The 24,935-nt window shown below is 41.9% G+C and overlaps 1 protein-coding gene across 2 annotated transcripts in view; it reads left to right on the forward strand.

The window, feature by feature from the left end:
- RERG (RAS like estrogen regulated growth inhibitor) overlaps positions 1 to 24,935 on the forward strand; it is a 103,295-nt gene that overhangs the window by 2,009 nt on the left and 76,351 nt on the right. The gene's annotated exons all lie outside the window — the stretch shown is intronic.

The following is a 24,935-nucleotide window of genomic DNA, read 5'->3' on the forward strand; positions in this document are numbered from 1 at the left end:
AATCAGATTCAGGCCATTCATACTCCTGTGTTAGTTGGTGTAAGGTGCTGCTTATATTAGAGAAACCTGCATGAGAGAAGCCAGAAGTAGAACCTACTTTTAAGAGTGTTAGGCTGACTCCCAAATGCTGTCAGCCAGCTCCATTTCCCCAAGGTCACTTTTATGTTGGTTTTAGTGTCGTGGCTGTGGCTCACAAGCTGCTATTATGGTTTAGTTAATTTGGGAAGCAGTTTATGAAAGTATGTTTACCCCAGAGGTATTCTAGCAGAACGCTATCAGTGAAGGAGTTCTGTCAGCCTTCAGGAAAAAAGGCGTATATGAGGCAGAGGTCATTAGAGATTACACCACTTACACAAAGCCAGCACAGATTAAATTCTACATGTTTGAATAAAATACCTGAGGGAATGCTGTTAATACACTTGGATACGTTTAAACTGTGCCTTCTCTCCAGTTGCCTTCCCCCCGCCACACCTTGTTCCCACATACCTTATGAACTGGAAGCGCTTTAGTAAATTTGCTGCTGTATTTTGCTGCTCTCTCCAAGTTTTGCAAGTAACTTTAGCGGCTCTTTTAGTTCATCTTGTACTTGGTTGATGGTTTCAGTGGTTGTCCAGTCTTTTGGATGGATTCAAAACAATGCAAAGGGACCTTGAAACATTTACAGGAAAACTGAAAGACTAAAAATGTCCCCACACCTCGACTGTGGAATCATTAAGGTTGGAAAGGACCACTAAGGTCATCTGGTTCTACTGTCCACCTAACACCAATGTTGTCCACTAAATCATCCCCTAGTACAACATCTACCTACACATTTCTGGAATACCTGCAGTCTCAGGGGCTCCACCACATCCCTAGGCAGCCTGTTCCGGCGCAACATAACTCTTTCTGCAGAGAAATTTTTTCCAATATCCAACCTGAATCTCCTCTAGTGCAGCTTAAGGCCATTCCCTCAATATCGAATTGCTGTTACCTGGGAGAAGAGGCCAACCACCACTTTGCCACACCCTCCTTTCAGGGAGTTACAGAAAGCAGTGAGGTCTCCCCTGAGCCTCCTCTTCGCCAGTCTTAAATCCCAGTTCCCTCAGCCACTCCTCCTAAGACTTCTGCTCTGATAATTGTAGCCATCTCAGAGCTTATGTTTAAAAATGCAAAGCTACCAATTAGGTTCAAATGCCTCACCAGCAAAAGATCAACAAAAACCTTTCATTTTTGTCTGTTGTATCCTTTTTTGTTTGTTGGTTTGTTTAATAGATTTCACTAAACTAGGATTTTATGTTAGAAATGTTTGTGTGTAGTCCTGGAACTGAGTGGGAGATTGTTTTTAATGCAAATCTATTAAACATCCTAGTTTCAGAGTCACTCCTCTCTCTCTTTTTTCCCTCTTCTCCTTTGAGATGCAGGCATATTTTATTACATAAAATATGACTAAGGTTCCCTGTTTTTGACTGTGACCACGCATGTGAAGCTGTGTGGAAATGAAGGCACAAATACGTGGGCAGCACAACAAAGGTGAATTTAAGGAGGTGGGGAAGCTTTGGAGTGTTATCAGCCACCCCTACAGAGCAGCAACTGCATCCCAGAATTTCCATCTTGCTTATGAAGAGCTCTCTTGTGTGTTCCCATAAAAGGATCCAATTTCAACTCGGCCAGTTCCAGAGCAATCACTGGGGGGGCTGGCAGTAATGGTGTCTGAAAGCGCCTATTTGGTTGTAGTCAGCAGTAGCAACATGGAAGCTCTTAGACCTGTCAGACTTTTGCTGAAAGCAGAGCTGGTCACTGAGTAGTCTCCAGAGAGCTGGGTTTGGCAGACAAGTATCCTACTAGATTAATGTCTTTATTTTTAGAGTCCCCATGTAATTTCCTATCAACGACAGCAGTTTGTAATACATTGTAGTGACAGTGTCCTGTGGCCATAGGTTACTAGTGTAGGCTTGGCAAGACAGCTGAAAGATAAGCCAGACTCTAGAAGCAAGAATGCAAGATGGGACACTGGACCAGGCTAGATGTGTGATGAAAAGGAGGCTGATGAAAAGGAGACACTGGATGATAAATAAGGTCACTATAATTGCCAGATAGTCATGCCAAAATGTGGTTGCTGGCCTGCTTTCTTGGCTCATCTTTACTCGCAGAGGAAGAGCCAGGCACTTGGTCCTTAATCTGTAAGTGGCTTCACCACTTCACAGCATCTGTGAAGTTACAGACACGTACTGTAATTCCTTTCCCAGTTCCTGAGTAGGACTTTGGTTCAGTGAATCAAAGCAGTTATGACGAAAGTATTGTGGTGGGATGGGACATACAGAGAATTGTAACTGTCCCTCATGCACCACAAAAGTCCATTTAGTTGTTACCCATACTGAGAGGCAGTGAGCATCCTGATCTTGGTATTAATGCTACACATCTGTTTAGTAAGGTGCAAGACTCCTTGTTCTGCTAAGTACTCTCTTCCCATTAATCTGATTTTCTCACCCGGGAGGGAACCGCTAACCCAATGTTCCCAACTGGAACGCTGTTCACAAGTCAGAGGAGTGAGAGCATCCCAAAGAATGAATCCCAAAGTTAAAGCCAAGGAAAATAAACCTTTTCTCTACTTTCTTGTTTCTTATCAAGTTTCCATAGTTCAAAGGTTTTGAAAACAAACCAGGGAACAGCAAGTCCGAGCGTCAGCGTTTACTTTTCTCCTTTTTGTTGCCTCCCCTCTGTCAGCAGAAGGCCTGCAGAATTAACTGATCAACTCAGCCACACTGGGTTTGTATTTAATGTAGACCTAAACTTTGCAAATAGAAACAGAGCAGTATACCAACTCAGAAAAGGGCAACTAAGAGTGCTCTATTAAGGCAGTCAGATCAAAATTAACACTAAGCTGTAAATCACTCATCAGCTTGTGTTTCTCCTGGGCAAGTTCACCAGGTACAAGCATTCCATCTGAACCCACTCTTATCCACAGGACTGCATGCTTCATTCTCCCAGTTTTTACTGTATAAATGTAGCATAAACATTGCTTTAAACGAGCTGAAAAGAACAGATGAGGAACTCTGCCTGAGACGAGGAGCACTTTGCTGCTGCTTCACTCAGAAAGGAGCAGAGCTGTGTGGGTAGGAAGGGGCATTGCTAAGCCCTGCTATAGATAACAGGGTATCTCCTCTTCATTCGGACTAGAGTCAACTGGCACTGAGGGAGAAAGAGCTTAAGTTCTTTTCTTTATGTCCAAGAGTAGATTGGAGGTAGTGGAGAATTAAAATTGATGTGAATTACTTTAACATTGCTATTTAAATTGTTCTTCTATTGAATCCTACAGCTTCATTCCTATGGTAACAACAGCTAGAATTTCCTAAATAGCTCCTTTTAAAAATACAGAAGTAACAATTAATGAAGACTTAAAGGCCTTGTTCTCCCATGTCATCACAAGGTACAGTATGTGCCCAGAAAGCTGCAGAGGAGTGAAAATGTATTAACTAGGAAACAAAAGAAGGGCATGTACTGGATAGCAGCATGGCTGATGCTTTTCCAGCTCATAACTCAGTTGACTGAATGCTCAAAATACCTCTGCTTAGAAGCCCTTATATTTTGGCCAACAAAAGAGAGAACATCCAGCTGTGGCATGTGCTATCCAACTTGCTTTTTTGCTCAGTATGTGCCAGGCTTAACACTCAAGTTTTTGCGTTCACATGAATGGTGCAGTGTGCTCAGCCATGGGCAGATGCACTCCTCATCTGTCTGGGCAGTCTTTGCAGCTGCAGCTCTGCTATGTGACATGGAAATACATGTGGCTTCTTCCTGCTTGAGCAGGATGGAAAATACTGAAATCTCCTCCAGCTCCCTGGTAAATATGTGCCTGCTTTTGTGCACCTACTGAAACCCTTTACTTGTGGAACAATGTGCCCAAGACACAGGGCTGCTGTCACCTTTAGATGCAATAATGGCTCAGTTCTTTGCATTTGTACAGAAGGATGATTGTTAAAGTGGCACCAGCAAATAGCACTCTGCAAAGAGCCTGTCCCATGACAGAAATGAAGGTTTCACCAGCCTCGGTCTTTCCAACGTCTGATAGAAATGTTGTGAACAGATTTCTGTGTTGGTTTACCCTGCATTCCTTGTCTAACCCAGGATTCAGAACGTACCTGGAGAAAGATACCTAGATTTGGAAGTTCCTACAGAACAAATCTGAGCAGCAGCCAAGTAAGAGACACCTAAAACAAATCAGTGTTTTGTTTTCATTATCTGGGAGTATATCCACTGAGGATCACTTCCAACTCCAATGCCTGAACTGAATTCAGCCCTGCCTTTTTTCAAAACACTGTATGGGTTACTGGGAAAGAAGCCCATTTCAAAGTAATATTCTTCTTCACAAATCCCTGCAGAAGTTTTCCCTCACCAGTTTCATTTCAGGGACTTTTGAGGAGGAAACAAGCTATTAAGGAGCGATTAGTCAGTGAGCTTACAGCTCTGCTCATAAGGCAAGGAAAAGTACCATAAAAGCTTTGAAGTTCATGCTATACCAACTGATGTGTCCCAGGAGGATTACTGTAATAAAGGTGCATCTGAAATACAGAAAAGAGAATTTATGGATTTACTTATTTTTTTATACACTAAGAAAGTAGGTGAATTGCCTTTTTCTTGTTTATTCTTAAGAATAGCAGTGATAACCAGACCATCTAAGTGATTGTTCAGTGCTCAAGTTTAATGCCCACTGTATTAATTGTCCCCTAGTACTTCTTACTGATAAGTAGTCATTAAACAATCCCACTTTTTTACCACCTATGGTTTTACTCTTTGCTCATTCAAGGGCATATTTGCTGAAGGTAGTTTGCATGTGTCCATGTGTATCTACTAGTAGAAAAATACATCTTTAGAAGCAGGTAATACTTCAAACAAGTAGTTGCAGTAACATGCCCTGCCTACCTTTCCATCCAGTGGATGACACTGATGCCTATATTGGAAGATGAGCTCTGGCTTTGTGGATTAAACAAATAAACCACTGCCACCCATGAACGTGTGGTCCTAGCCATGCTGACAAAGACAGGAGATGCTTTACGAGGGCCCCAGCATGATTGGTTTGGAGGTACATTAACCAAACGGAGCTACTGGGATCAGCAGTTCCCACAAGCACCTCTAATGTGTTTCTTGGAGAAGCCACGCTAGTGATACCACACACAGATAAGAACATTTAGACAGCAGCTGTTCATCAGCCAGTCTGTCGTGGACTTTCTCAAACCTGCAGTTGTTGCTTCTTGTCCATTCTCTTTAGTTCTAACACCAGCAACCTGGGCTAGGTGCATACACATTTGCACTAACCGGCAAGATGCTTGTACCTGTTGCCTCCTCCCTTTCTTCTGCTTCTCTCTCTATACTTCACTGTAGCCTTGCCATTGGTGTAAGAAGTGTTCATATTCTGCTTTGCTTGACATTCGATCTCCTTTCTGGCTAACCATGAAATAATAAAACCTAGAAATTCTAACCCAAAGCCAGCGTTGTTCATTCAAGCATAGCTATGTTCCCTGTTCCATCTCATTTAACTACATCTGACATCGGCCCTACCTGCATCCCCTCTGAGCAGCTGGTGGCAGCTGTTCGAGCTAAACCTACTCCTGCTGTTCTTTGTTTCTGCTTAGGTTGGGCTAAATATAGCCTGCAGTTTGATTGCTGGGGAAGGAATGCCAGGATTCAAGATTTATATGTGCAGCACATCTTTCTCTTAAGGCTGTGCTCAACCAACTCCTGCAGTGCTTGCCCACTTCTGTCTCCAGCAGTCACTGGCAAAGGCAATGGAAGAGCTTCCTAGAGGAGTCCAAGGCATCCTTTGCCTGCTTACTGTGAATGAAGCATTGCAGTGCTTTGATCCCTATAGAGTCACAAAATGCACTGACATCTCCCAGACTGCTGCCTCTAATTCTTCTTTTCAGAAAGGCTAAGTTCACCCTTCCCCAACTTGCTTCCTTACTTCTCAGTATCTGCATTCCCTGCTTACCTCTTGCTTCGCATATACTTTTTCCTTCACCTCCTCTCAGCTGTCACTCTTTCCTCTCTTTTTGCCTGTACTAATGCCTGTTCCTCAAGTCCTGTGAACAAACTCTTCTGCTTTGTACTTTACAGTTGTCTTTTTGTGCTTACAGTTGACTTTTCAACCTTCTCATGTACTGCTTCCTCCAATCTCTATTTTATTTCCAACTCCTTGCTACTGTTTGCTGATGTTGCCAGTAAACAGCAGTGGTTCAGGGCATGAGATCCAGATGAGCTGACACAGCAGCACTGATGTGGCAAAGGACAGTCACTCTGAAGAGGTTCCTGCTGTCCTAGAAACCTTACTCTAGCCTGAATTTTTTTGAATGTTCCCAGCTTTGACTGCTTCAGAAACTTGTTTGACAAAGCCAGCTTCATCCAGCTTAAAAGAGTAAAGTGTGTGACTTTACATAGCTAGTCTCAGTCATACAAGTGGGTACATTCACCTATTTTGGCTTAATAGAAGAACAGGAGAAACGTGTTAAGTCTGTATTTCCCAAACAGACTATTTTTCTGCATGTCTTTGTGCCAGCCTTGCACCTTTTACGTTTACAGAACTCAAACATAAATGCGTAAGTATACTAGAAATGAACCCTGTCTAAGGGTTGAGCAAAGTGCTTTAGGGTTCAGCTGAGCTGTGGTTACAGGACTGTCACTACCTGCTATTGACTGAAGGTTTACACCTTGTTAGCACACCCCTGGCAGGGGCTCCAGCACTGTGGTGAACAGGAGCATAGGAGAAATAACACAAGGCTGCTGGGGGCAAGTGAGCTGTGGCTTTATCTGGAGCCCTGTCAGTGTGAGAAGAGGTCTGTTACCTACTTCTGTGCTCTTTGCAGCCAGCTCTCAGTGGGAGGGTCAGCTTCAAATCTGTGATAGAGCTGCACGGCCGCTCACCACGTCTGAAGGGATGGCTGTTTCAAACAGCATTTCTGTCCATTTGCTTCAGATTAAGCCAGCTCCCCTAGTTACACTGACTCATACCCCTTCCCAGAGTCAGGAAAATAACCGTGAAAGGACATCTGCTTCTATGGCCTTTTCATAATTCTGAATGGGAAAAGTACTTTTTTCTGGTTGTTTCCCACCAGGTAGAACATTCACACTGGTGGGGTCAGTCAGAGGCTGTTAGAGTTTTTAATGGATTTGCCACGTAGATGTGGGGAACTGCCATACATTACAATAATGATGCTGTAGATAACTCATTCTATGCATACAGTATGAAAAGATGAATGGCAAGAGAAGCATGAAGCCCTGGGGAAGGAAGTAGTAGATATATTAAACATATGTGTGGCTTTAAAATGCCATAGAAATTGGCTGGAGTCACGGGCTGAATTTCCAGGAATGTTAAGACAGTAGTCTGCACGCAGGAAAATGAGAGAATATGTTGAAAACATCAAGCCTGGCTTTGAAAGCACATGAAGCTCTGGATGTTCACAGGTTGTTTTGCTGCTGGCACTCAGGGGTCAGCAAAAGGGAAGCTGAAGACGAGCAAAAGGAGAAGCCTGGGCAGCAAGGCATCTCTGTATGGGAACTGTTTAGATAGAAAGCTTAAGAGGTTTTCAGGCTGGGAGGATACAACCTGGGAGTGCACAGGATATGCTTTCCCAGGGAGTGAATTCCTTTAGCACTTGAACAGTACTTCAGCTTTCCAGCAGGCTGTGGGAACAAGGGCCAGCACTGTGACCCTCCTGCAAATCATGCCACTATGACTATCCTCAAGTGACCAATATAGAAACTGAGGTGAAGGAAGAAGAAGCCTGATAGCCTCCAGTCACCAAGGGGATTGAGATGTTGTCTGTGTGCATTGCCAGAGCTTCCTTCTATTGTTCATCCTGTGGGCCAGGCCTACCCAGCACATAGCAGCTCCCAGGCAGGCAGCCATTCTGCAGGGCATGAGCCCCACTACATCTTTGTGACCATTTGCTCATTCATTAATTATTGATAGCTCTAAATAAAGCATTGAGAACATTTCTTTTCAGAAGACAGTCCTGTTTTTCACTACTTATCCAGCAAGGCTTACTTTCATTTCAACCTACAGGAGCACAGGCATAAGAGACCTTCTCTCTCCTCTTCACACTATTTATTTGCTATCCATTTCTAAATACAAAACTAGAATATAATCTGTCAAAGGTGGAGAACCCTATTCAAGAGACCTTCTTCTCCTCTGCTAGAACAGCAAGGCCCACAGGGTTTGTCAGCAGCTTATCTCCATGCCTGCCATGGGAAACAAAAATCCCGTTCCCCGCAACAGTGGAATCCAGTTATAGAGAGCTGTCGATTGTGATGTTTTCCTGACCCACACAGCTATTAAGCCATGCCCCTGAGGAGCTTTACAAGTGAGAACTCTTGAGTCCTACATTCAGAGCAGAAAAGTGCAAGAAAGAACATAGAAGCCAAAAAATTAGAGCAGACTATTTATTTCTTCACTGAAATAGAGCTGCAGAATAAATAAAAATGTATTGGAGAGTCACCACAGAAGAATGTGGTATTAGACCCATGGGGAGCAGCAGCAGGAAAAAGAAACAAAAAAAACCTTCACACTCTGCAAAAAGGGGGGCATGAAATATCACCTGCCAAAACAAACACTTTGTATTAACCAAACTCAGTGGCAGAATCAGTGACGCCAAGCACTACTGCTTAACCCAATTGTATGCTTGAGGTTACGTACACTCGAATTAGTTCTGCTCCAAGCTAAATTCCAGCATGAAATATTTAAAAGCAATCCACAGCGTGTGTCCCACAAGTCCCTATCTCCTAGATCAATTATCAAGCAAAATTTCAGGAAATATATCATCAATTAAGAGAACGTAGCCTTTTCTGAAGGGAGCATGTTGGGTCACAAAAGGTTTATCAAAGAGGGATAGAGAAGAATATCAACATTCTTGTTTATGTATGTGCCTCCTTAGAGAGATGTCCTTTGAGGCCTCATGGTCTTCCACTTGTTCTGGCTGTGGATGCTTGCTTACCGGAGCTGAGGATCCCAACAAATTTGTTTACAAAGCAATGTGAAGGGGACTGCCAACTTCCTTGCTTTGCTGTGCCCACACAAGCACCTTTCCCCTTTCCACAACAGCTTGCAGAGGAAATTGCCTTGTTTCCTGTTTCTAGTCAACAAATTCACGAAAATGGATTGAGAGCTCTTCCAATTTGTATGTTGACATTTGTATATTTGTGCTGTTCAGTTATTTAGCCTTACCTTCCTGATCAAATGACAAGAACCGGAAAAATAGCAATTTTCCTATATAGATGCATAACCAAAAGAGTGAGAGACCTGATTCTAAAAAACTGCAGGCAGAAAGGTTGAGGACAAGAGCCAGCTTTACCCAGAACACAGCTTACTGGATTTCAGTCGACAAATATTCACATATCACAAAATGGCTTGAGTTAGAAAGGACCTCGAGGACCACCCAGTTCCAACCCCACTACTGCAGGCAGGGCTGCCACTGAGCAGGTAAGATAAATGTAAATCAAAATTTTCCCTATTAAGTGCCAATGGAGGCATTGATTAATAACCTGTACTGGTAAGACAAAAGGTACTGATGCAAAAAGCTATTCAGGCTTAAAAAGAAGGGGATAACCTGACTGAATGGTTCAGACTCATTGGGAGGGACAAGCACACCTGTCCTTTTCCATTTACCAGTGATACTGTCACATTGAAATAAAAGCAAATGCTGACTGAGTCGAAAATCAAGATCTTGGCTGTAAAGAATGCTCAGTGCCCCATGGAAATCTCAATAATGCATCTTGCACAAAAAGGTTCTCTCATTAGCGTTTAGCATAATTAAATCAGTCTATCTCTCACTGTCCCCTGCTACGCATTCTTGAGAATCACTTTGCTAAGCTTTCCTCACGAAAACAAGCTATTTTAAACATGCTTAGTATGACTCTTTTCTTTCCAAGCTTTCTACTTACGATCTAGCATGAGACTTCTAAGCTTTGACTCAGAAGCGCCATGGTGGAAGCCAGTTCATGTAGCAGTCAGTAAATGTGATGCAAGAGACAGACCATGGAAAACACAGAATGAACCTAGAGAAATTCCTTTAGCACCTTGCAGATACGAAGCATTATAGTTTACTCTCAGGAAATCTCTAGACCCAGGTGAGCAAAGCTTTAGAATCATTAGAACTATTTTCAGGCACTATGTCTTACATCTCACCTCATATTAGGACTGTTTCTAAGAGATTTTTAATCGCCTGAAACTGTTTTGCCTGTGAAAATTTTACTACTGTCAAGTTTGAGAAACTTGGCTGCACATAGTAGTGCTGAAAGTGTTCCTTTTTGTGTCAAAATGCTGCAGTATGGATGAGGACAAGTCGCAAAGAATGATCTTCACATCCAAGTCAAAACAGTACATTGCCACCTTTAGATCCTACTTCCAGCTTTGTATTGGGTAACTGACATTCATGTTCAAAAAGGCGTGGAGGATGCAATGCCCAACAGCAGGAGCTGGAACAGGGCTTATGGAAATACATTCACACTTGTGAGCTTGATTGGGAACTGTCATTTTTTGTTGATTCCCATTGATGCTATTGCTCTTGGCAAAGGTTAAAATGCTTTTATGTTTTATGGGGAAGACACAGCACACTGAAGACAGTCTTTACAGTTTCCAGCATGGGCAGACTGACAGTCACGTGTTAAAAGTAATAAATCATTATGCAACTCCAGAATTGTTCTGTTTGCTTTAATAAGTGACTTTAAAGTGTGAGGGTTCTATATTTCTGTGGCATTCTAAAGGTGTATTTCATGTGGCACTTCAGAATACTCTGATCCCGCTGATTGCAAAAGTACTTTCAATCCCAAATTGCTCTGCTCAGAAAAGAGCAGTTTCCAAGGCCATCATGAACATCGGATGCTCAGTGTACCTAACAGTGTGCTAACTCAGCAGGAGGGTTTAGCACACGAGTCTCTTCCCTAAGAGAGACCTACACAGTTTCTGAGTCACTTCTGGGATGATCTTGGAGAGGTATTCCATGAATTTAGAGATCAAAATAATGCTGTGGGGTTTGGTAGGTTTTTTGCTCGTTTGTTGTGGTGGTTTTTTGTTTGTTTGTTTTCTTCATTTTAAGGTTAATACATAAGTCTTTCTCCACCTTCAGCCAAATTGAAGTCTAGTTTCCTACTGAGCTGTGAGCTCCCTGAGCAGCAAGGCCAGTGGTGGTACTTGACCCAAGAGATCCAGCTTTAACTCCTGCAGTCAAACTGCTTGGGGTGCTGGCTTTCAGCTTTGTTATTTTAAAGAGCCTGGAAGAAGAAAAGTGTATGGCATTCCTGGGTCGCTATGCTAGTGAGGACTGCCTCTTGTACAGTAACTATAGTTTATCCCTATAACCTCTCACATAAAGGATAACCATTACTACTAAGCTTCATCAGTTAGGGCACCTTTTAATACAGGACAGGGGACTACATATACTTAATTAACTCATCACATCACTCAAGGGTTTTGGTGAAATACTGGGACATGTTCAGATAATCTCATAACCTCAGCAGAGTGTCACAACCGCCAATTTAAAAAAAAATAAAAATAAACCCTATCATCCTGAAGATTTCTGGCACGCAGAAGAAGTAAAATAACAGTCTGTGTTATTTATCCCCTTACTGTAGAAGAACTTAAGCCAACTGTATCTCCAGAAGCCAAGTCATATCATTCCCTCAGCTTGCGCATTTGAAAGGACTCTGTTGCCTAAATATTATCACACAGGTAGCATGCACTTGCTACCACAGCTCAACATTAAATGACCCAGAGAAACTGAGTGGCAGAAACGTGACATACATGTATGAAATCTCTCTTCTTTTACAAAGTCATTGCAGTGCTCTGTTGCAACACAGCTCGTCCAGTTTTAGGTAAGTCATGAACCTCTCAGGATTCTGTTCCCCTGTGGATAATCTTCCCAGTGGCAAGCATTTTATGTCCTTCACTGCAAGGGTGTCATAGTGAATGAGTGCAGAAAGTTTTTTTGAATTGAAAAATATTATTTTGCTGAACATAATTATTTTAAATTATGATTTTTTTCCTTGTGCTTAGTTACATTCTGTCCCTGTCCCCCCCTTTTTCCCTTTAGGTGAATCCCACTTCTATAGGTCACAGTCATCTCCTCTTTACCACTATTCTGAGTGGAGTTCTGTTTATCTCATTATTCCTATGTGCTATTTAGACACATGGAGCACCATCTTAATTTTACAAAGCAAATGGTTTTCTTAGTACAGTTCTGAAGTCTCTTTATGGTAATAAGGAAAAGCAAATTTAAATTACTTATGTTAAATAAAATAAATATGCATAACTTTATGGCACTGAGATGAATACATTAGCTGAGTCAGTGTTTAGGTTGTGCTACCAGGGTGTTGATGAGAACTAGCGAATTTCATGCATTTGAACTCATTAAAATCAATAGCATAATTTGTGCAGCAGTGGCTTATTTGCAAATATAGGGATTAACAGGAGTAGGTGGAATAGCAGAATACAGATACAATCACTTGTAAATTCACATTTAGATTCATGAAGAAGATAACAGTTTTATGCTGACTCATGCCAACATGACTATTTTCACCTCTTGCTAGCGTGGAAGATTTGAAAGCATAATGAAGAAGAAATTAAGAGCTTGCACAGAGGAGATCCTGCACATGGGAAGGGGATGAGAACCTGAATTCAGACAGTTTTAGAAGGAGAGAAAAAAAATTTAACAATTATTAGAAAATGAAAAAGCTATGACAAAGAAAAGAGAACTTCATTTACAAGTTCTCCAAAACTAGGTGGAAATTTCATTTGCAAAGCTGAAGAAAACTATTTATAGGAAATTAAAGACTTAAATTAATTCAAGATGCCACAAAACGGTAGACTAACCCTTGCACAGTGATCTGAACAACTGCTGTGTCCCTCACACGGGGAGGTTGATAAGCAGGTAACGCTTTGTTTCAAACAATCTGCTGTTTGTTGGTTCTACTTCTGCACTGTTTTCTTCTCCCTTCAGCTGATAATCTGCTGGATCCCTGCTTAGAGAAGGTTCTCCAGAGCCAGAGGCAGCTCTGGGAGAATTGAAAAACTGAGATTTCAAACAATTCATGGAGGGAAAGGTGGGAAAGTAGGTCCTTTGTAAATTTTTTGTTTGTTCGTTTTTCAACTCTTGATTAAGATCAGGTTACCTGAGCCTCAGCCACACCACAGACTCGTACTAGACTTCTTAGCAAGGATAACTTGCAGCAGTTTGCAGTGAAACTAATTTTTTCCCCCTCCAGAAAATTGTTGGTCACCTGAATTGCCACCTTTACTTAGTTTCCATAGCAGCATTTCCACAATTAAGAAGTGACTGACGGACATCTGGGGATCAATCCAAATTCTGTGGAAGTTACTGGAAAAGCACATTTTTATTTCTTTGGAGCAAGTCCTTGGAAATCTGGGTCAGTTGTTCCACAGACTGCATCCCACTGCCTCACCATGGCACTTCCCAAGTAGGGAAACAGCAGCAGCAGCCTGGGGAGACCACCCAGTGCTAGCAGACTCTTCCTCAGAGAGTTGTGCAACAAATTCAGAAGCAGAGTGCCATCTATAAGCAAGCATTGTAAGGGCAAATTTGTAGACCCCATGAAAAATGTGGCATGCTATTTCCTCCTCAACCAAATGTGCTGTTGTTTCACAGTCAGAATTTAGGACACACAGAATAAATCTATAAATCAGCTGTAAATATGGTACGAAGTTGTAGTTCAGACCTCTTTTGTACTCCTACCTTGCAACAGCAAGACACTGCAGATAGCACAGCAGTGATGTTCCTTTGCAGTAGTCCTGTGTAGTAGCACATAGTTCACAAACTGGGAATGAGCACACAGAGACACAGAAACTGATACAAAGCTGATAACTATGCCTGGAGTCCAACCCAGGCATCTCCTGCTCTATCTACAGCCTGACTCCTCTGACCAAGGACTCTTCCTGCCATTAATTTGGTTTAAACTACTGCTATCAGCATGTTAGAAGAGATTTCTGTTGCAGAAATGCAGCCTTACCATAACCCACTGGCCTTCACCTCCTAGATAAATAAGACTCTAGTGGAGCGCTTCTTATCTTGGGACAGAAAGGAGATGATCAGTAAAACACTAAGTGTGAGCAGCAGCGATATCATACTTCTGGATGAGCTTGTCTCAGATACGAGTGGATGAAAGAGGGTGGTTCATTGAGAGGTTCAGCACTTACCATAACAAGAAGACCCTACTAATTATTAGCACCCAAAATATCAGGGTCACAGTTTCAGTAAGAGAATAAAATTAGTAGTGCTGCCTCAAAATGCTGAGGTCAGCAAGTGAAAGCAGGGCAGCTGCTGCACTTCCTTCTGTGAAGGAGTGTCATCTGTCAGGCTGAGACTCAGGTTTCATTCTGACAGGTGGAGCTGGAAGCAAAACTGCTTTTGTTCTTGATGCAGTTTTTATTTTTTAAATGCTTGCAGAAGTAATTCTGCCATTTCCAAGAGTAGTGTTAGAGAAAAGTGGATTGTGTCTATATGGAAAAATATTCTTGCAGCCACTTCACATAAGGAATTGCAGTACCACTATTCCTCAGAGCAGAAACTCAACACATGGCAAAGAGGGTCAGCGTATCAACAGTGGCATGCTTTTGTCCTTCTGTTTGGTTTACTTCTGTTTGGTAGCAAACCAGTACCTTCAAGTCCTCAGTGGTGTTTCAGGAGTTGGAGCTGGGAATTAAAGTTTCTACTTGAGAAACATTCCAGCTCATGTTACAAGAGCATCTTTCTTCTTGAGGGGCCCATGTAAGAGAAAAAGTAGGCATTTATGGCATTATTGCCTTTCCCTTTGTGCTGGTCCAGTGACGTTGTGAAGAGTATGGGATGCAAAAGTCCGAAGAAATGAAATGCAAACAGCAATTTGGGATTAAAATTGCCTCTCCATTAGTTGATTTAAAACAGATTTGTCTCAGGAAATAGTTCTGGAAACTACTGACAGCTACCATCCCAGCATCAAAGATCGGCAGCAAAATTTCAGTCACTTCATCTCATCTTTCACTTCGTACATTAGTGCAGGCCTGTACCTCTATGATCTTATCTTCTTTACGTCCAGCATAACTGGAATGCTAGAATGTCCTAGCAACATCAGACCCATGTAAAAAGTCAGCCTCCTTCCTGCTTATAAGCTCCATTTAAGTACTGGAAGGCTACAGCGAGTTTTCCCCTAGAAGTGCAGCTCCCTCAACCTTTCTTCATAGGAGAGGCACTCCAGGCATTCTCATGGGCCCTCTCTGAATCTGCTCTTTCTTGTGCTTGGGGCCCTTAGCCTGCACACTGTACTGCAAATAGGCAGAGTAGAGGGGAATAATTACCTCCCTCATTCTGCTGGGCACCGTTCTTTTGATGCAGCCCAGATTATAATTGGCCTTCTAGGCTGCAAGTGCACACTGCTGGCTCACATCTGGCTTTTCATCTACCAGAACTCCCAAGTTTTCCTCTGCAGAGCTGCTCTCAATGGGTTCTTCTCCCAGTCTGCACACGTATCTGAGACAGCTGAAACCTGAGTGCAACACCTTGCGCTTGGCCTTGGTAAATCTCACTAAGTTCTCATGGGCCCACTTTTCCAGCCTGTCCAGATCCCTTTGAATGGCATCCCTCCCTTCTGTTGTGTTAACTGTACAACTCAGCTTGGTGTCATCAGCAAACTTGCTGAAACTCAGTCTCGCTGTCTAGGTCACTGATAAAGATGCTGAAGAACATTGGTCCCATGTCAGAAACCACCTGGACGTAGAGTCATTCACCACAACCCTCTGCGACCATTCACCAGTTTCTTTTCAACTCAGTAGTCCAACCTTCAAACTCATCTATGTCCAACTTAGAAACAAGGATGTCACGTGGAACCATATTTTTTCCACCCGTTTGAGAGATCAGTTTCTTGTGGCTTCAGTGATTTTTTTTTCCTATTTATTTATATGAAAGAGTGCAGGGCTGGAATGGAACACCCTGAGGAGGCCTATGAGCAGCCTGGAAGACTCTGAAAACAGAAACACAGTGCATGCCCAGCTGCCATTATCAGGGCATTAAATTAATTCTAGGTGTTGACCCAAACTAGGTGCTCATGACTCTTTAAGCTACCAGATAACTGCTTCCCCCAAGATTTAGCACTCACAGCAGCAAAGACACTTTTGTTGAACTTCAGACTCCAGTTTGTGCTATCTCAGTAGATGAGGATCGGGCATTTAGTGCATTGGCAATCACATCAGCTTGGCAGCACGCTGTTATTTAGCTTTGGGACAATTTTGTAGCCAGCTTCACAGCAGCAAGAGCAGCGATGCAATGAATCTTATAAATAAAGCTCATCTGATGGATTTTCAGTGGCTTTGTTTAGACTAGGGGTGAAAAGCATCCTACCCCCAAAGCTCAACACGTTTACCACTGACACAGGCGCTATTTAACACCATTAGCACAGTTTTGACTAGGGAATTTATATAGAAATACACATACTGTGTAGGGATGCAACACAGATGGGTGAACAACTCAACACTGAAAAGGGGTTATATTCAACATGAACTAGATCAAGACAGAGCCTTGCTGCATGACAACCAGACAGAGTGTCTCTTCTGCTGTGTGCATGTTTTAACCTGAATACAACCAGTGAATGAAATGGACATTCTGCTGTTCATCTGCAGCTGAAAGAAGCTGTGGGAAAGGCGGTTCATTTTACAGTGCCTTCAGCATCATAGCCACTCAGCGAGTTTAGCTCAGTTTCTTCTTAAAGCCATGATTTCCTCTTTCCTCAGTCTCACCTTTCTCATTTCCACTTTGACAAAGTTCTTCCACCTTGCTTAAAATCACTGAGGAAAAACTGTTGTCCTAATGAGAATAAAGCCAACTTTTGCAAGCCCTTGAGAATCATGTAATTTTTGGACAAAAATCTTAACATCTAGGAGTTAATTCAGATGGAGGCTTTTGTTTGTGCAATACTCAGGGAAAAGTCAGAAAAAAAAAAGGCATGGGCTGGTATGTAGTTCTTGATCTCACGTACCACGATATCTTAATTAAACTGTACCTTTGTTTATTTAAGCCCTGAAGTATGTGGAACTGAAAACTTAGCTAAGACCTATTTATAGGGCAGCATCAGTGGTCTATCCAAGTGTTAAGTTAATCATTCTGGCTGTTGCCTAGCGTGTCTGGTATGCAAAGCAGAACTCCCCTCCAACATTTGTCCCTGTATGTTTCAGTTTGAGGGTCTGAAATACCCTGTCTCCTGCTTTCTACAAGTTGTTACAAAGGAAGTTTGTGCTGTACTTACCGTGTGCTTCCCTCTCACCTATTTCCTTTTCACTCTCCTCCAAGACATCCCTCCCTGAAGAGCCTTAGAGCTCTGCTGCTTTTCCTAGGAGCATGTCCATCCAAACAGGACCCCCCTATGTCAGCCTTTACCTGCTCAGAGCTTTGCCTTGCTTAAAGCTTGTGTTTCCCCTGTGGCTTGCAGGGGCATGAAACCAATGTTTATATTCACCCAAGGCACTTTTAATTTTGCACCTATAATGAGTGATAACAATCTGATCTTCAGCAAAGATACAGGAGCTGTCTGCAGATTCACAGTGTCACATTATTTTATGCTCTACTAACATGTGGAAAATAGTTTCTGGGTCTGTGTAACTAAGCACATGAAAGCTTGATTGCTGAATTGTCAGCTATTAAGCAAGACAGCATTGAAAAAAAATACTTTCAGAATATTTTTCTTAATGCATTTCTGTATTTAGTACTGAAAAACTAAGAATTTTGGTGGTTTTGAGAAGAGCTTTAAAGTTTTTGAGCAGTGTGCTCAATTTTTTTTTTAGAAATGAAAAAAGGTAATTGCTTTACTGATCTGATACAGAGTATTTAGTCATTTTCTTCCTATGATCTGAGGAGAGAGCATATCCTTGCCTTGTTTTGACTTAGAGAATCATAATCTGACTTTCATCCAGGCAAGTTTGCATATACATGTATCTGTCTACACCAGTAGCTAATTAGCAGCCAGAACTAATGCATACATTTACATATCCAAGCTTGAAGTCAGGATGACAAAGCTCTGAAGTAACGTTAAATTAAAATGCTATGAAGTTCAGTTATGAAATGAACCACAGTGAGCGATGGGTGACAGGAGACTTTCTTTGGTCCTAGTTTTCTGGTGTCTGTTGTTCTTAGTTCTACTGATATTTACCATATAACCTTGAGAAAATCTCCATCTTTCTCATATTCTTGGCTTATCATCCTGTGCTGAGATACAAGGAATATGAAGAAATGAGTTCAATCAGTCTCAGCAAAACATTGTAGTCCTTGAATAGAAAAAGCTGTATAACTACAAAACACACATGATCTAGGGAAAACTCCGTGAGAAATCAGGGAACAAGAGAAAGGGAGTGTAGAGAGGAATATTTTGCACCCTGTAAAGCATAGTTCTACAAGTGCTTCTTCTGCAGGAGAGATCTCTCTCAGCAGTCCAGAGTCAGAGGTGTTCATTTATGACTGAATTAGGCTTTGCAGTCAAGGGAGATAGGAGATGCATAGAAATCAAGGGGAAGTAACAGTAGCTTTACAGAGATTGGAAAAAAATGGAATTCCCTAATTGAGAAGGAAAAGGTAAAGGGAAGCTATGAGCGAGGTTTACAAATTACAGCAACTATTGCAGTGGTGGGTAAAATGAACACAGAGTTCATCAAATCTTATAGTATGAGTGCTAGAGACCACTTGATAAAGTAATGTAAATCTGGCTTCAGATACAGGCAAGTATTTTTGACAGAATGTGAGGTGATAACCCAGAACTAGCTGCTGGAGTTGTAAAACATAGGCAACATCAACAAGTTCAGAAAGAATTCACCCAAGTTCATGAATAAGAGATCCACAAATGGATTTTAAGAGCAGTGGGTGGAAATGTGCCCTGTAGCTTTCTTAATACCACAGTTCTCAAGGAGGGAAGCAGATCACAAAAGGCTTCGGTGCTCTCTCTAAGCAGGATCTCCTGTTTCCTCCATCAGAGTCAGAACTTAGCTAAGATGGACTGCTGGTCTGACCCAGAAGGGCACTTCCTATTCTACTGTGCTACAAGAGAGCAATTCACATGGGTTATGCAGTAATTCTATGTCTGTTTTTTAATGTAAGATATTCTTTTACTTATTAGCTCCAAACTTCCAAATATCATCAGGTCAGAGCTAACCTCTACTCTGAATATATGCTATTACTACTGCCCAAAAAAGGGAGGCTTCAATTGAAAAAAATGAATTTTAGAAACTAACTGCTATTAAGATTCTTTATATTTCTTTCTGGTATGAGATTTCAGAGAACATTTAATATCTCTTCGAACTTCTTCATAATTGGACTGGTTGAATGTACAGCTACAAGGGCTTTCAAACAAAGCTGGGATTCTCAGTGTCTGCTGCCATCAGTCAGGGCTTTACCAACCTGTATACACATCCTTTGTAGCCTAGATCCCTCTGTTAAGAGGGTTTCATTCATCCCAATTAAAGACAGACATGAAGTCACTCAAGCAATAAGTTGTGCAGCCAGCTGGCACCCAAGCATGAGGGACTTACTTTGAGGAGCTCAACTACAAGTTGAACAATTTGCCTAATGCCCTAAGTACTCTAAGAAGCACAGGTAACAGGAGGTTACCTGGATGTTCAGTGAGTACATCAATGCAGTTTCCCATCTAAATGGCACTTTGCTTAAAGCAAGCCTGGTTCCAGTGTGAAAAGTCTTGCATCTAATGAGAGCTGGATACTAAGAAATGGGAGGCTGAGGGTTATAGATACTAGTTCAGTCCTTGTGTGGTCTTGTTTGCTACCTTTACATTACCCAGCCCCTAAAGAATATACCTCTTTATTTTCTACTTCCTCTTTCATTGCTTAGAACCAGAAGTTCCAGCAGAGATTAAAAGGATGGTATCTAATGTTTACTTTGAGCCAAACAAAAAAAGATATGCAAGAAATCAGCTGATATTTGTATACTAACGAGTGCCTTGTTTGTAGAGCACCATATGGAAGCAAGGTTTTTGTCTGGCATAGTCCTTCAGGCAGATGCCTAAAGGAGCAACAGCTCGTCTGATACATATATATGTATTTTTACTAGAGGATCCTCCCATTTCATTTATGCCATAACCTCCTCCTCTTTCTCCTTCTTTTCTAACATATGGAAATCAATGTAGTTATGACTCAGTAGAATGTTTGCCTTTAACTGTAAAGAGTTTTCCCTGAGCACATATCCTGTGAGGAGTTTTCTTTGTCACTTTTCTTGCAAAGCATTTTTATAGTTTGTAGCGTTTGCATGGACTTAAACAGACACACACTTTCCTGTAACATGGGCAAACATATCTCCAAAATCAGTGGACATCTTAGTTGAGTAGAAGACCAAATGACCAAATCAAGGATTTGAACTCTAACTGAAGGGTTGTTTTTTCCTCCCTCTTCACATCTACAAATATCTTTGCTTCGAGGTGGTACAACACTCAGTGAAGGTTACACAATACCCATTTGTGGGGAAGGCTGAGTTCACATTTTATCCTTTTAGCTGCTCTGTGGCAATAGCTATGTGCTTAGATGTTAGCCCATGGAAGATGCACGGAAGCCATGAGAGGAGTTTAGATGTAGAATGGATGATAGGTCTGCAAGTGCCATAAGGAACACAGGTAGCCAGGATGTTATATGGGCATTCAGAGGTTGCATCAGTGCAGTCTCCAAGTTAAATTATGCTTTACTTAGAGTTGCTTCTTCCGCTGGGAAACACTGCACACATACACAAAGCAGCTAGTGCAGAGAAAATGGGATTAGGTACTGCCTATCCTAATTTGGCTGACAAACACAGGCAAATTGGGCCAACGACACCATTCCCATTCAGGAATAGATAGATACCTCATTCTGAAAGCTAGTGACCTCGGTCTCCCATCTGTAACAGATTAGTTGTGCAACATTTGGTCAATCACTTCACACCTCTAATGTGATTATTACAATATATCTTTACTTCAACAAAGCCCAGGGAGGGTAAATGCTTTCCTGCTTGTAAGATGTTTGGATATCACAGCAGTAGAAGGCTCCACACATGAGCATTTCATCTTGGGTTATAATTATGTAAAAATGTTTTGGATGAGATAAAAGATGCATCAGCATATAGTGTATAGAACACTGTATATTTAGTACTGCTGAGGAAACTCAGTGTGAGGAAACAAGATTACTTTTACTACCCTCTACCTCCTTCGCCTCTAGTTTGTCTTAATATATTTTAACATATCAAAATCTTTTTTTTTTTTTAATCCAAAAGCTGATCTATTTGCACTGCTATCCATAACGCTAAGCTTAACTTGAAATGATCCTTTAAATACATTTCCCATCTTGATGGAACATCTATGGCAGTACTCTCAAAGTCAGATTTCCTGTCTGTTCACAGGGCACCCTAAAGATTATGTTCTGTGGGAAGAATCTTGAAGACACCAGGATACGAGGAGCCTTCAGTTCTGGGTTCTCCTTCCTGCCAAGGGCAACCAGAGGCTACTATATAGATGCCTTTAGTATCCCCTACAGAACATACCACAGTGTTCCTGCAGTCCCTCCCATCTTATTTGTGACACTTTCCCAAAATCTGCATATGCAGCAGTCCACCCATAGCTGGGATATGCTGACCTGAGGTAATTTCATTGCAAAGTTAATGTTAATCTAGTCAAGCACCACAAGCAGAGAAAGTAATTGGAACTTATTAAGCTAGGAACTCTGTGCAGTTCAGAGGATGGACCTTGCTTGGTGCTCTCGGACATTACTTTTCTAGGAGAGAAAAATGCTGAATGTTTTGTACACAAGAAGATTTCCATAGTCTTAGATACAGCTTGCTCATGTTCCCCATTTGAGCATATTTGTGCCTAACAGATTGGCATCCATGGATCCCTAATAAACAGTCCAGATCCAGGTCCAGAGAAAGGCTACTAAGATGGTGAGAGGGCTAGAGCACCTCTCCTGTGAGGAAAGGCTGAGGGAACTGGGCTTGTTTAGCTTGGAGAAGGCTCCAGGGAGACCTCACTGTTGCCCTCCAATACTTGAAGGCAATGTATAAATGGCAGGGGGAGTGACTATTTACATGGGTGGATAGTGATAGGAATGGTGTTAAACTAAGACGGGAGATTTAGGTTAGATGTTAGGAGGAAGCTTTTCACACAGAGGGTGATGATGCACTGGAACAGGTTGACCAGAGAGGTTGTGGGTGCCCTATCCCTGGGTCATTCAATGCAAGGCTGGATGTGGCCCTGAGCAGCCTGCTCTAGTGGTTGGTGACCCTGCCCATGGCAGAGGGATTGAAACTAGATGATCCTTCAGGTCCTTTTCAACCCAGGCCATTCTATGATTCTGTGATTCTACACCACACAACAAACTTTTGTTGCTGCAAAAGCAGCGACATGCATTGAAATTTAGTAAGCCAAAACACCAGTAGTGGTAGTAATGCCCATTGGAGCTGCCTTGGATAAGAGGGTTGAATTAATGGTGTTCAGAGTTGGCACATTTGGTTCCTCACCCAGGAATAGTCCAGGAGCCTTCTGCGAAGAGCTGAGCACGTTGGCTTCCAATAGAAGAACATCCTGCTCTTTACATGGCAAGGGGCAGGCTCACATGCTTGCTTTAAAAATATTGAAGGCTAGAAAATGTTTCATAATGGAATGCGGGAGACTCAGTAAGTTGATTTAAAAGACAATGTTTTCCCTCTTAGTCCATTTTAAACTCTGTCCCTATGTTTTTTCCCATTGGCACATAAGCAGTTATCTGAAATAGCTCTCCCATGTACCTCCTGTCCCAGAGTACACTGTGGTTGAGAGAGTATCCTGACGTAACTATTCCAATGATAATTCTTAGCCCTTACATGTATACATGTTCCCTCTTCCCTATGAAAATGAGGGAGGTTGTCAGCTAAAGCCTTCCTGTGAGCATCAGTCACTGAGAATTAGGAATGCTTGTATCCAAGAACCACAGCTGTGGACAGAACCAGTCAGGTCACTACAAAGCAAGGAATAAGTCCAAAAGCTTCTCTATTTTCATGATAAGCATGAAGATCTGCTAGTAACAAATGCTATATTGATACCCTGCTCTACATAGTTATTTTCTCAGAAAGGCTTAAGCCAGATGGTGGAACAAAAATCTGTTGTGCAGGCAAAAAAAGACTTTCCACCAGCATTACTATCCACATATGTGCTAGATTTTCAGCTACAGGTATGGCAGGGAAGATGTGCAGAATTTTAAGTTTATTAAACCTAATTCTGCTTCTGCTCATTGCAGTGGCAGACAGGTATGTCTGCAAAGGGTTGTGTTCACACTCCCAGAAGACAAGGAAATCATTCTGATATAAAAAGGGACAGTGTTGACTTCAAGCACAGGGGCTATTCTAGAGTATTTCCTTTGTTCTGAATTCAAACTGAATCTTTTATGATTTAGTTGAATTCCCTTCCAGGTATTTGTCTTTGCTCAAAAGTACAGCTCCAAGAGCCTAAGTCGTATATCCTTCACTTCTCACATCAGTGTCCAGAAATAAAGCATTGGCTTACAGTATTGCTTGCATAATATCAAATGCTTTTCTACATGTAGGAACAGTAAAAGTGAAATCTTGCAGCTTGGTTTATATGCTGTATGATCCTATTTCCTCCTTGAAGGGAGCCTCAGTCCATTACACAACTTTTCTTGCTTTGGTAGGGGGTTGACTAGGCAATCTCTAGAGGTCCCTTCCAACCCCTACTGTTCTATGATTCTACATCAGGATTTGCCAAGGTAGTTTGAGATGAGTCCATTTTCTTTAGCTAGAGATCAGGATATACTCCTGATGAATTACACTTCATCATTGCTTCCTATAATGTCACCAAGGCCACCAGGATTGGTACTGAAATTGGTGCAGACAGTGAACATCAAGGCATCCAGTTTCTTAGCTCAAGGTGATGAGAAAGAGTACTGTATCTGAAGCAAGGCAAGTGTGTCATTAGTCCTTCAGATGTTCTCATACCACCTTGCGTTTTGTTCTGTACCTTAGGTACTTTTCTCTAGCATATGTCTGACTGAACCCTATATATTCAGCAAACAAAGTGTCTTTGAGACAGGCTTTATGTCTTCAGGGAATTCTTGTGCTACTAAACTCAAAAGGTCGTTCATATTTTTTTTAGACACAGGGTGTTTACATGCATGGGTTTTCTCGTGTCTGATGGATCAAAAATATAGTAGGAACACAAAGTAAGATGTCCTAGCATACAAGGAAATAGGATTATCAGATCCTGAAAAAAGTAAAAAATTTGTTATGTATCCCACAGAAACAGCATAACATTTTTCTTGGAGAAGGGCCACTCCAAATGAGTCAAGCCAATAGTCTAGAAAAACAGCAAAAAACCCTTCTGACTAGTTCAGGCCCAAACCTCCAGTACAGAACATTTTCTCCTTAGGAAGGTTTCTCACTGCTTTCCATTGAATGCAGCCAGCCCCTGCCTCTGTTTTCATGGTGCTGTGTCATTTGCAACCTTTTCAGTTAGATCTACATGTTACCTGCATTGGACAGACAAAGCCTGTGGCAGGAAGAGCGGCATCACTCGCAAACTTTCACCTCACTATTGCAGAGGCTTTCAGCCTCTTACCTTCTGTCTTTTCTTCAGCTACCTATATTAGAATTACTCTGACACTGTAATCATGCTAGTCACAAGCACTGAAAATACAGGTAGGAAACAAACTATACAGAGGCGGGTAGGCACTCATTTTCTACTCATTTCCTGCCCTCCCTCTTCTCTGCCTTTGTTGGAAATCCCACTCTTCCATCATCACCTCTAACAGCAAGCGGATCACGGTAGTGTTATGCCTAGCACACAGAGAACAGGTGTCACAGCCCAGTCAGCCCTAGAAACGGGGAAAACAAAACCAAAAATAATAATAAAAAGCAGTGCCTTGGTCTTCTAGTGCTGCAGGTCTGATGCACGGTGAACTGGAGGCCCAAAACCCAGTTCTC

This window comes from Cyrtonyx montezumae, unplaced genomic scaffold (assembly GCF_038088225.1).
Source record: "Cyrtonyx montezumae isolate F1298 unplaced genomic scaffold, pur_monq_1.0 scaffold_3, whole genome shotgun sequence".
In the NCBI taxonomy this organism is placed as follows: Eukaryota; Metazoa; Chordata; class Aves; order Galliformes; family Odontophoridae; genus Cyrtonyx; species Cyrtonyx montezumae.